A 14,045-nucleotide genomic window follows, 5' to 3' on the forward strand; every position below is an offset into this window, starting at 1 on the left:
ATAGAAATGGAGCAAGGATATGACTGTACATCACTATAGCTCTATAGTTAAAAGGCTCACACAACAAATATTTGCCAATTGAAAAAGTAGCTTCTGCTTAATTACTACACAGAGACGCACATCAGGGTGTTATATGTGAATCCATATCTATGGGAAGGACAGTGACTCCAAAGTAAGTGCTGTACTTCCCTGTAAAGCACTACCCAGGTTAGCACTGTGAGGAAGCTGATTTTAGAGTCCTTTTATCTAAAAGACATTTGATTTCCTTTCTGTAAAAAAATTTTCCTTCAAACTCATCTTAACATCTGACTGATAATTTCATTCAGCAATGGATTGGATAAAAGCTTTGATATGCATATGAGACTCATGTTTCAATTTTTTGATAGTTCCTGTTTTTGTCTGTATTCTGATACAGGCTATGATACAGCATGAAGCAGAGGATGACCTTGAAGTCCGGTACTCTTTCCTCTGTCTCCTAAGCACTAGGATTACAGGTTTGCATCATGACACTCAGCTCGTGTTTTAAGTTTTAGGAGAGCTGTGCTCTGGCAGGTTTGGACAATCCTCTGAGGTATTCATCGGTACTTACATACCAAAGCCAGTGCCTTCACTTAGCCCTCTGGAGAATCTGCAGAGGCAGGAGACACCCTTATTGCTTCTCTTCTGAGCCTCTCGACTCCTTTGTGTCTGTTTCTAGTTCTTGTCCACGTCTGGTTCTGACTCTCATTTGTACACGTTGTACCCCACCCCCACCGCACCATTGGCTAGAAACTGGGATCTGGTTTTATGGTTGGATGGCATGCCTATCTGTTTCAAGATGATGGACATCTGCCTCGATCAAAGGAGAAGCCAAAGAGATGTTTCTGGCTGTCTGCTTCTTTCTGTGCTCACTCTAATTAAGAAAATATTTTAGACACATTAAAAGGAAACAGCTCTCTGAGACAGGAACTCATGAGATTTTTGCGTTTCTGTTTTATTTTTACATTTGGCTTCAACTAATGTGTTCATTATGGGTTTTTGTATGCATGAGTTTAATTTTTTGTTATTGTTTGTTTTTTGAGACAAAGTCTCATGTAGCCCTTGAACTTGCTGGATGACCAAGGATGACCTATATAGGTCTCTAATTCTTATTTGAATTTCCAATTTTTCTTGCTTTTAAGGAATGTTAAGATTAGATGATTCTGGGGCCAGGAAGATGGCTACACTGTTAAGAGCATGTACTGCTCTTCCTGAAGACCCAAGTTCAATACCCAAGACTCATACAGGCTGGCTCGGAACTACCTGTAACTCCAGCTCAGAGGCATCTGACATCCTCTTCTGGCCTCCATAAGGACCAATACACAGTGGCATTCACTCACACAGACACAAACTTACACATAAATAAAATAATAAAAATAAATGTTTTTCTAGGATTAGATGATGTATCTGAAAACAAAGGAACTCTTCTTGTGTTAGTTTGTAGCAATGAATGGGTGCACCTCTAGAGACAATGAGCTACCTCATCAGTAAAGGCCCATGCCACCAAGCCTGAGAACCTCGCTTCATTTCTAAGGGCTTACATGGCAGAGGATCGAACTGACTTTTGCAAGTTGTCCTCTGACCTCCACACCTGTGCTGTGGCTGCACCTCTCACATCAATTAGTAATAGCTAATATAATTTAAAATTTTAAAATGTACACCAGACACACACACACACACACACACACACACACACACACACACACACACAGCATTGCTAAACTGCCCCCAGGAAATGAAGAACCTGAATATTACATACAGTAGGCTTTTAAAAGAAGCCAAGGAAATGGGTAGCCCAGAATATTTAACAAACCAACTATCTGTCATTTGATATTTAATTAGAGTCAGATATGACATTACAGAAGGTGTTCACATACAAATTGAATTTCCCATAATCAAGATGCACCGTTGGGCAAATCAGACTGGACTGGCTTCATAATTTGGGGTTAGAAAATAATCTGCTTGTCCTTCTGTATTTGTGTCTGACCATGCTTTTATTTAAGAATTCTTAATTTAAAAAAATTCATGAATTTTCAAAAGATCTTATGCTATTTTACTGGCCAAATAAGCTAACGTGATGAAATTCTTCTAAGAGTGAAAAAAAAAAAACCTCATACCAAGTAAAATTAATTATAATTCTTACAAGCTTTTTATATAAACATCTATCATCTATATTCTGTGGAGTTTCAATTTTAACATAATTTGCAAGATCCTTGGTTAACTCAAAAACCTTTGGGCTAATTTTAAACAGAGTCCATTATTAATGTTCAGATACCTGGATTATTTCTGATAAAACATTACAGATGCTCTTCGATTCATTATGGGGCTTCATCTCAGTAAGTTGAAAACATAACTTGCAAATGGATTAGGACTCCTTAACCACTGAATTTCATAGAGCAGCAAGGCAGCAGACATATGTTGGCAACCAAGTCCTGTGTCCTTGTGATCTCAGGTCTCACAGGGGGCTGTGGCTCACTGCAGCTGCTGAGCGCAGCAGGAGAGATCTCGCCTGCATTCCACTGGCTTGGGAAAAGTCCAGAGGCTAAACTTGTAAGAATTATTTCACTGAACGCTTATTACTATGACACTATTTTAAAGTTGAAAAGCCTCAAGTGGAATGATTATAAATAAGTCAAGGACCATCTGATGGAATCCAAGTACAGGCTTAGTGTAGATGTCTTTCTTTGCTTCTTAATACACACAGTGACTTCAAGCTTGGATGATGTGATTGAATATGCTCATTCTTGACATGTGAATAATTCATGAGACTGACATGTGTGGCTATAAGGAATGAGTTCATTTGCTAAACTGCCAGTGGGGTGGGCAACTCTCAATGACCTACCTTTCCACAGATTAGGAGATATGTAATTTGGTGAAAGTTGCATATAGTATGAGTGATTAAAGATGACTGCAGAGTAATGAGTACACACTCATATATGGAAGACACTGGGGTACACCCATTCCTGTAGGACAGTGGGGTACACCCATTACTATAAGAAAGTGTGGTATATCCATGTATGGAAGACACTGGGGTACACCCATTCCTGTAGGACAGTGGGGTACACCCATGCCTGTGAGACAGTGGGTACACCCACACCTGTAAGAGAGTGGGGTACACCTAGTCCTGTGAGACAGTGGGGTACACCCACACCTGTAAGAGAGTGGGGTGCATTTCTAGTTTTGTCCTGACGAAGCATGTCCGCTTACTCCAGAGCATGAAAGAATACACTGAAGAACACAAATTAAGCTTGTCAAGCAAGCTGAGACATTTGGAGAGCATTAGACTATTTACCTTGGTAGATGATGCCTAAATCTGCAAAAAGCAATGTTAAAATGTCAACAAAGGGACTGAGGACATTGGCTTGTGAGTAAGAGCCCTTGCTGAGCAAACATGAGAACCTGAGTTTGGATCCCTGACACCTGTATAGAAGTCAGGCATGACCACGGGCACCTTCTCCAGTGCTGGGGGTTAGAAAAGTCAGACATGACCATTGGCACCTTCCCCAGTGCTGGGGGATGGAAAAGTCAGGCATCACCATGGGCACCTTCCCCAGTGCTGGGGGTTAGAAAAGTCAGACATGACCATGGGCACCTTCCCCAGTGCTGGGGGATAGAAAAGTCAGACATCACCATGGCCACCTTCTCCAGTGCTGGGGTTAGAAAAGTCAGACATCACCATGGGCACCTTCACCAGTGCTGGGGGATGGAAAAGTCAGACATGACCATGGCCACCTTCCCCAGTGCTGGGGGACGGAGACAGGATGCAGGATCACCAAGGTAAGCCTATCAAAATCACAACAAAACAAAACAAACTCCCCCCTAAAGGCCATCAAGCCAGAGATTTAATGAGACCATATCTTAAGACAATAACTAGAGAATAAGAAAGCAGAGTGCCTGAAGTCTTCCTCTGGCCTCTACATGCATACATACACATGTATGAACACACACACATTCAGGCACACACACACATGCACATACACACACACACACACACACACACAGAGAGAGAGAGAGAGAGAGAGAGAGAGAGAGAGAGAGAGAGAGAGAGAGAGAGAGAGAGAACATTTAAAATGTTGAAAAAGGTTGTTCAGTCCCAATAAGTTTATTTCTAATTAACTTACAAGGGAGCTTAAGAAATCGTAACTGCCAAATACTGTATTCACGCAGGCTAGAACTTGGCATCCTCAGTAAGAAACTGACTGGCCTCAGCCGTGTTTAGACAATGAAGGGCAGGCAGTGAGCGGTTATTCTTGACCACGGCATCATCTGTCAAAACAGGGTCCAGTACTCAGCAGGAGAGCGTGCTGTGCTTCAGCTGCTTTTATCATGTCCCCAATTATCATTATCACTCTTTAATAAAAAGATAAAATTTGCTCTCTTTCAAAAATGCTCAAGTCAAATTTTGGATTCTGCAGAAGCAGCTATTGAGACAATTTAGCATTCAAGGCTCGACACAGCATTCAGGGAAGGGACAAGGTAGAGCAGAAGCAGAGTTGGACCCTGGAGAAGTTACATCACCCTCTCCTGGCTCCTTCAACACACATGCATACACTCACACATACACACACACACACACACACACACACACACTACACACACTCACACACACACACACTCATACACACACTCACACACATTCACATATTCACACACATATGAACACAGACACTTGCACATACACACACTTTAGTCACCCTGAGGGAGGCTCTGATTTGCACATGACTGATAGAGTCAAGCCAATGGCTGGAGGATGCCCGCTGGAGGATGCCCGCTGGTGGCTGGGCAGCAGGTTCTCCTCCATGTCCACCATCTCCTCCTACAGCCGTTTTTCCTCCTGCTTCTTTCACGTGAGAGTCTATATTGCTGGTTTTCTAAAATTGGTAGCAAGGAAAATCACAAAGTTGTGATTTCTGTCTTAATCCAGTGAGAGATCGCTTCTAACACCCCTTGGTTTTTCTTCACAAGATCAGAACCCAAATTTAGAAAATAACACAGTTCCATAATACTATTTTATCATCAAAAACTGACTTTGAGATTTTCCACTCAGCCCCTGGATCATCACAAATGTGTCTTCTTTTGCCTTACAAAAAGAAGGATGCTAGAAATGATAGGTAGTATTTGCTACAGATCACATTTCTCAATCAGCTCAACATTATTGTAATAATATTAATGTGACTTGTCAAGGCAAAGGATAAATTGAACAGGCGGGATGCTACTAATGAAATTGCTGTAGAAATCACATCTTTACAGCAGTGCCTCTCAGAGTGCAATCCTCAGATCTCATCGCCTGGCTCTCTAGGAGACATATCCACTCTAGGGTGAGGGTAGAGCATAGTTGTTGGGCATGTACCTGACATATACAAGTCCCTAAACAGAGGGAGGGCTGGAGAGAGGTAGGGAAGTGGAGTAGAGAGGGAGGGAGGAGAGAGGGAAAGAGAGAAGGAAGGAATTTTCTGGAGACCCATTTCAGATTTACTAAATGAGAAATGAAGGTGATGGAGTCCAACACTGTTTAATATGCTTCTGAGTGACACTGAACGATCATTGCCTTAGATCAAAACACACCCCAGATATGCTAATATCTGAATGTTCAGAGTCTCATTAAGTTTATAGATGTCACTAAACTGGGGAATTTCACACTCCTATACTTTATATTATTTGTAATCATAATGAAGGAATCTCAGCATTTAGCATCATTCTCAGGCCAGTATGTTCAGGGCCTAACACCTATCTGAAGTCCACCATTAGCCGCAGGTCCCCATTTGTGTCGACAACTGAATGATAGTCTCACAGAAAGGCAGATTTTAGAATTGAAAGCAGACATCATTTAGACCAGTGGTTCTCAACCTGGGGATCACAACCCCACAGTGGTCACATATGAGATATTCTGCATATCAGATATTTACATTACAATTCATAACAGTAGCGAAATTACAGTTATTAAATAGCAACAAAATAATTGTACAGCTGGGGGATCACCACATGAGGAGCTGTATTAAAGGGTCGTAGCATTAGGAAGGTTAGAACCACTGATTTAGACAGTAAACTCACTGAATGAAGATGGGGACAAAACTCAGAAAACTTCCCTCTAGAAGCAGACAACCATGTGAGTGAAAGTGAAACAAAAAACAAGAACTCTACCAAGTCAAACAAAGCAATGAGGTAGATTTAGTTACTCATACATTAGTTGGAATACATTTGCTCTAAAAAAGGTCCTTTTCTTTTTCTTTTAAAAATAAAACTTCTATTTCTCTCAATTTAGTAGATGCAATGGTTAAACTTTATTTCTCAGTATGATTGGATTGAGACAGCCGGAAGGTTATAAAGCTCACTCCTGAGTAGCTTGTGATGGCGTTTCCAAGACAATCAACCAATGGGTGGAGGCTCACCCTGAAAGTGTGAGGCCGTTCAATATCCTGGGGCCTGGTTAGAACCGAAAAAGGAAGAAAAAGGAAGCTCACTGATACAAACACTCTCTCCTTCCTGGGTACCAGGAGTGAGCAGTGCTCTGCCACGGTCTCCCACTGCCCTGATGTCCTGCTTCACCACAAGCCAGAGCGATCCAGACCGCCAATCAGGAGCTGAAATCTCTGAAACTGTGAACCAAACAAACCTTGTCTCCTTTCCAGTTCTTCTTCCAGGTATTTCTGACAACAGCAAAATCCCTGACCAGCAGAGCAGACGCGGCAAAACTGAAACAGTGCAAGGCAGCTCACTCACACAGTGAACCAGTGCAAGACAGCTCACTCACACAGTGAACCAGTGCAAGACAGCTCACTCACACAGTGAACCAGTGCAAGACAGCTCACTCACACAGTGAACCAGTGCAAGACAGCTCACTCACACAGTGAAACAGTGCAAGACAGCTCACTCACACAGTGAAACAGTGCAAGACGGCTCACTCATACTAATCCCCAGCGTGCAAACACTTTCCATGTTCACCTTCTGATACATGGATATTTGGTAAGTTGTGAAATTTCCGTGGTAGTCTGCGGCTGCAGAGGTGGCTCAGCGGTTGAGAGCACTGACTGCTGTTCCAGAGGACCCGGGTTCAATTCCCAGCATCCACATGACAGCTCACAGTTGTCTGTGACTAGTTCCGGGGATCTGATTCTCACATACGTACTTGCAGTGGTAGTCTGCCCTTCTTACTGGAGTATAACCAAACTCTTGAATAGAACAGACCCAGCTAGCTATGGAATGTCCAATTTCTGGACTATCTTTGTGTCATTTGCCATAATTCACCACTAAGAATAAATATGAAATCAGGAGTGAAGCCTCATGTCTAGAATCCCAGCATGTGGGAGACTGAGAAAGAGGACTACTGTGTGCTCAAGGACAGCCCATGCTACACAAGCATTCGAGGCCAGGATGGACTTAAAGACAATAATGTCTCAAGGGCCAAACGCCTACATGCCTTCCCAGGAAAATTTGTCTGGAACTGTCCCAGAGAAGCGAAGACATTTCTTGGTGGTTACATGTTTTAAAGTAATGGGAGATCTCTGACTGCACCATTTTTTCCTTTTTAAATTTTCCTTTGAACCAAACCCTGCCATCTTTCCGGTTTCCTCATCAATTAATGAGTTGAATGAAATCTTTGATATGTGTTCATTTTGCATTTGTATGAAAGTCATACATTTTACTTAGAGAATTCTGCTTTGATACTTGGGACCAGATGTGCTTTGGAATTCCAGATTTATCACATTTAGAAAGTACGGAGACATATATTTCAAATATACATCAACCTAAAAAAAGCTTCTTAATATTTCTTCAGGAAAACATATAAATATTTACACTCAGTGACATGAAGTAATTATAAATGAGAGCATGACATTCTAGGTTGGGTTTGGCCATATAGCATTGAACATGTTCAGAATTGGTCAAGATGCTGCCAAATTAGTTACAAAAAAAAGTTACTTCTCAGTGTTGAGCAATTCAGAGTTAGAGGATCAGCAATTTTTGACCACCTCAATCTACATTTATTCCATTAAAGATGAGCCATAACAAAAATAATGAGAAAAGACGAGGTGTGAACTCTCAGGAACCATTAATAATTTAACATATCAGAACACAATCCAATGGGAGCCATCTCCTTGAGGAAAGCAATAGAATTATAAAAATGTAGCAGTCTCAGAATAATGACAGAAATTCTTTGATCCAAGTTTAGAAACACTTCAAGAGACTAGCTACCAAGTTAAACAAAACAAAAAAGGTAGGGAAAAAGTTTACTAAGCTTAAAATAGGTAACTTTGCCTATAGTAATACATTCCAGGCAAACGCAAACCCTTGCCTAAGAGCAAATGTTTGGGAGCTTTGGAACAAGTGAAATACCCAAGTAACATATTTATAGAAAGCAAAGGATGGTTCATTAATAAGAAAACTGAAAAGTGTCTTTCACATTTCGAGGCATTGCAAACCCATATTACAGTGAACAGGATTTCTGGTGCAAAAATCGAAACATAACTTACTGAGTATTTTTAGTAAAACTGGCAGGGGCCACATAGATAGGCACATGCTCATTACCCCAACATTCAACACGCTAAGTCAGGAAGACTATGAGTTCGAGTACAGTCTGTGCTTCCTGTCATAATCCTGGCTCAAAATGTGAAAACAGGAAAGAAATGGGAAAGAAAGAGAAGGGGGGGGGAGGGAGGGAGAGAGGGAGGGAGGGGAGGAAGGAAGGAAGGAAGGAAGGAAGGAAGGAAGGAAGGAAGGAAGGAAGGAAATAAAAAACAAAAGGCTTTACCTCACCTTTCGTTTTGAGATCATTTTATATAATAATTTTTCCTAGTTTTGCAATATTTTGAATCATGAGGTCTACAATCTGAGTTCCTGAAGCTTAAGCTCTCAGCCTTCCCCTTAGCAAACAATCAAGTTTTTATTTCTCTTTAAGAAAAATAACAAGAGAAAAGCAAGAGTCGTGATTTTTAAAGTGATACACACACTTGTGTTTCTCTTTGGCCTGCCTCCAGCTTACCAGAGGACAAAATGAAGTAGAAAGAAAAGCAAGGATGAGTCGAAGGGGGTTCTCTGGGAAGTGGGAAGTCACAGGAGAACAAAGGGACCGCATGAACATGCAGGCCCGTGGATGCCGCTCTCCTCTGGCTGTGAATTTCACACAGCAGGTAAAGGCTCTAGCACCATATGAAAAAGAGCAGCGGACTTACTTTGTTCCCAGCTATTGAAGGGGGTGCTGCAAGTGAAGCTCCGCCTTTTGCACTTTTTACTGATGCCACTGTGTTCACAGTTATGCTATCCTGAGCAACCTGCCTTGGTGTGTGCACATGAGCATCCACTGAAAATCCCCTGTTCCGATCGCAAGGGACTCTCCCCTTCATTACCTTGGGAAGCTGCAGTGGGTTTATGCCTATCTTCTGACATTCATTCCATCCATGTGTCTGTGTACATATACAAGCCAACACAAATACTCGCTGCGTCGTGTTCCCATACAACGATTCACGCTTCCAATCCATCTGTAGTACTCAGACATGCCTTGACCCAATACCCGGTGTGAAGCCAGTCAGAGGGGCTTTGGCTACTGAAAAGGTCTTCCTCCCTAAACCTTAGTCCATAAAAAAACTTAAGGGACTATTGCAGTTTTAACAATAGTGAGGAATATTTATGGAATCAAAATGCTGAATGCAGAGGTTTTTAGCTGTAGTTTAAAAAAATACAGTTGCAGATAAGCATTAATCTTTCATCTCTATCAATTTAAAAATTAGCTCTTTTGCATGTGCTGCAATTTGTCTTTCCTCTAGAAACAGACTAGGAAGCCTGTGGCTTTAGAATACAGTTTGCAGTTAATACATGAATATATTTATTGAGTTTAAAAATAGGCTAGAAATACATTTTCATTTATCCTTTGAATTGTGGACTTGTGTAGGCTGCTACCCCATCTCCCCAATTCTCTGTTTTCCCCCATGCTGTGCACGAACTACTCTTCTAGGACTAGAGCACCCTCTCCATGGTCCTCTATACTGTTTTATATATTTAATGAGTCATTAATTTCTGCCTTAGCTTCATTTCTGTTACTGTGACAAAATACCTTGGCAAAAAGCAAGTTAGGGGAAAATGAAAATTTTTACCTCACAATTCCAGGTTATAATTATGTGAAAGCCAGGGCGGCGGCAGAAACGTGAAGCCCCTAGTCAGTCACACCCACAGTCAAGAACAGAGAGAAATAAACATGGGTGTGCTCACTTACTGGCCTGATTTTTGTGTTCAGCTCCATTCCTTCACTCTTATACAATTCGGAGCGCCCTGTCTAGAGAATGGTGATGCCCACAGTGGGCTGAGTCATTCACGTCAATTAACTTAATGAGGATAATCATCCCCAGATATGCCCAAAGGCCAACCCAGTAAAGATAATTCCGTATTGAAATTTGCTTCCCAGGTGATTCTAAGTTATATTAACTTGATAATTAAAACTGACAATCACAATTCCTGTGCTATTTAGTAGAGTAAATTTTAAGTATAACCTGCAATAAATAACAGTTAGTTAAATGGGCTGGGGCTGATAGAGAAGGAAAATAAGAGAAAAGATGGTTCAAAATAACATGCGAAACCAGTTTTATTTTTCTTATTGCTGTTGTTTCCTCCTCCTCCTCTTCTTCTCCTTCCCTTTTTCATACTAAAAGACAGCATTTAAGACCCACTAACTTGGGCAGCTGCTTTCCAGATTTCAAAGAACAAGATGAACTCCATGACCATTACGAAAGAAACTAGGGTGGACCCATTGACAGCCTTGCCCTGAGAACCTGAGGAGTGGGCATGATAGGAGCATCTCATTCATTAGCCCATTCCTCGGGAAATTGACCTCATACACCAAACTCATAGTATAATTTCAGAGTCTTTGGGCTAAGGCATTTGAAAAACAGATGCAGTCAGCTGAGAGTTTGAAGCAGACACACTGCTGTTTGAATGCAAATGTGGAGGCCACAGAGCTGACTCTCCTGAAGACAGTGAAACAATCGGAACATAGAATAGTAAAAAAAAAAGTACTCAGAGATGGACTGGCCTCCGCTGAAGAAGCCCCCAGAGTTAGTTAGCAGTGTGATCATATTGCATATGAGCAATCACTGGTCTTGCAAAGAGCACCAATACAACAAAGTGACACCCAGATTACCACGGCCTCCAGCCACCTCGGTCCACCCTCAGTCCCACTACACCAACATCAGTACGGCCTCTTAATGGTTTTGGAAACCACAGAGTTTCACCACATTCCTGAACATTCACATGCATGTCCTTCTTCCTCTTCCAACTTCCAGATAAGGCAATCCCCTGCAACCCAGGCTGCCACCCCCACCCAGAACCTGCCTGGGGCCGCTGTTCTTTCTCAGAGCCTTCCCCTGCCCCTCTGAAGGTCAAAGAAGCCTGTGATCCTAGTAGTCAATGTGCTTCCCACACAATCATTACTGTTGAGCATGCATCTACACCTAGCCCTCTCTGTTCACTGCCTGCACTTAGCTCTCTCTTGGTTTTCTGCTGTATATGTATGGCAGATTGCTAGAGAAGCACCTTCAACTCTCAACCCTGCTTTTGTTTATCCAGAATATTTTCAACAGGTGCAGTAAGTTTCCATTTCAGGAATGTGGATGGTTCTTACAATTGCCTTGGCAAACCAAATTCTTCCTAAATTAATGTTGTCAGCCCCAGGAACAATGACAGTTGACAATAATTTGCATTTGCTTTTTGCTAGCCTTTCTACAAAGTTCTTTCTCTGCGTATAGTAATCAATTTCACACACATCTCACCTCAAATCGTCTAAATTGCCATTATTTTTTTGATGAAGACAGCTCAGAGTCAGGGAGTCAGGTCAGATGATTAGAAGTTTCACTTTTTAAATAAAAATTGTGATTTTTTTTCAGTTATCTATCACCTGTACCTGTGAAATGATTGTTTTTAAATTATGTGTCAGCAAACATAAATAGGAAAGTGAAACTAATTTCACATTCGTTCCATTTTGCATCACCAATTCAGTTAACATTAGTTTGTTTTCCAAAATACTGGATATAATTTTTAACTTTGTGTTGAGAGCCAAGAGGATGCCCAAATGGCTCACTATATAATGTGTTTTCAGCAAGCCTGTTTTAGTATGTTTTGACCAGCTTTACCTTATCTGGGAGGCTCATTACCTAGTTTCATTTTGAGCTCCAAAGACCTTATCTGAAAATGAAAAAAGTTTTGCAGTGCTGTGAGTGACTTTTACAGTGAAAATATACTTTTTAAGGCTTAGCATAGTGTGTGTTTGCTAGTTTTTGTCCCCCTTACAATCCACAGTGATGCTTATTTGAAGTGCCGACTTTACACAACCCCTTGACTGTTGCTTAAATTAGCAGAAACCGCTCAGGGAGAATATGGACTGATAAAACTTATCAATTTTGGTGGCAACGCAATGTTCAAAAATGTAAAGCTGTGGCTAGCTTTTAGTCTCACATTTCTAAAGAATTACAGTATTCGGCAGCAAAATCAGCCATACTGGGGCCTTCATCTCTCTCCTGTTTTTGCTTGGGTCTTTACACAGGTGTGTAGTTCAGGACAGGAAGCAGGTCACAGGAACAAGGTTTGTTGACATATAAGACTGCATATTCCAGAGTTGGATTCCAACTTCTCAAGCAATCTGCCACACATATTCAGCAGAAAACTGAGAGAGAGCTAAGTGCAGGCAGTGAACAGAGAGGGCTAGATGTAGATGTGTGCTCAACAGAGGGATCTTAGGGGTGCGTGTCTGAATGGCTTTCCCTGTGGCCCGGTTCCATAGGTGGAGGAACAGGGACTTAAATGTGCCATGGATGTAGACAAGAAGAGCTATTCATGTTCAAGCTACTTGAAACTGTACAAGGGCACACCATAAACTCTTGCTATTATAGTGAATCAAAAAATCCGCAGACTCAGGCAACAATCCCCAGTATATTATCTGAGTACTGGGGTGCAGAACTGCACAGATGTCATCATAGATCTAGTTGGATAGTTATTGGTGACTACAGGGATCCGGCCCCTTGATAGTCCCCTCCCAGGGTCCGGGAAGAATCTACAACCAGCTGATAATTAAATCTTTGATGAAATGAAATGAATCTACGTAACATGAAACTCCTTAGTCCATTCACTTTATTCTTCTGTGTCGGTTCTCTCTCTACACAGCTTCTATTCAGCTCTCATGCCTAGCTCCTTTCTTGTCTGATTTCTCTCTACATTTATCTGCTGTTCTCTCTAAGTTCTATCTTAATTCTCTCATCTTAGTTCTGCCCCACCTAGGTTCTCATCCATCTAGTTCTTTCCCATATCAGCTCCTCCTCCATCTCCTTCTCTCTCATCTTGTTCTTCCTCATCTTATTCTTCCCCATCTGGCTCCCCTTCATCTTCCATCTTGTTCCTCTAGGACTCTCTTCTAGCCCTTCAATCTAATTCCTCTCCAGTTCTGATCCATCTAGTACTTCCATTCTCTTTTCTTCTTTCCATCTCGCCCTCAAGTTCTCACTCAAATTCCTCCTCTGAATCTCCTTATACCCCTCAGTTCTTCCTCTCAAGTTCTGTAGAGTATTCAGTTATAAACCCAAGCCATAGCAATCCTCCCCCTGTATCCAGGTCACCAGGCTTGAATTCCTACAGGGTCATAAAGGCAGGTAAGAGTTTTCCTCAGGCAGTGACCACCAGACTTTCTTTTACAACCCAAAAGGGGAGTGGTAAAGGAGGAGTTCAACTGAGAGCTAATGATCGGTTAGTATATCAAAAAGGGAATTTGTGTGCTCAAACTACATTCCTAGATGTGGCTAGGTAAGAAGTTAGGAGTCCATAATGTTAGTAAGGCTATATAAGAAAGGAGGGTCTCACCTTAAATTGCACAAGATATAAAGCTATCTGCCTGACCTACGAGACAGGTTTTGTTTCCATAATGGTGTTACCTTAGTTCAGGATATCCTTTGGCCTTGGATGCTTGATAGTTATTTTAGATAAATACACTGCTAGGAGTTCTTGGAAGCACACAAGAAAATCATTTTAGGAACCAGCTAATATATATATATATATAT

Source organism: Peromyscus eremicus, chromosome 19, assembly GCF_949786415.1.
Source record: "Peromyscus eremicus chromosome 19, PerEre_H2_v1, whole genome shotgun sequence".
In the NCBI taxonomy this organism is placed as follows: domain Eukaryota; kingdom Metazoa; phylum Chordata; class Mammalia; order Rodentia; family Cricetidae; genus Peromyscus; species Peromyscus eremicus.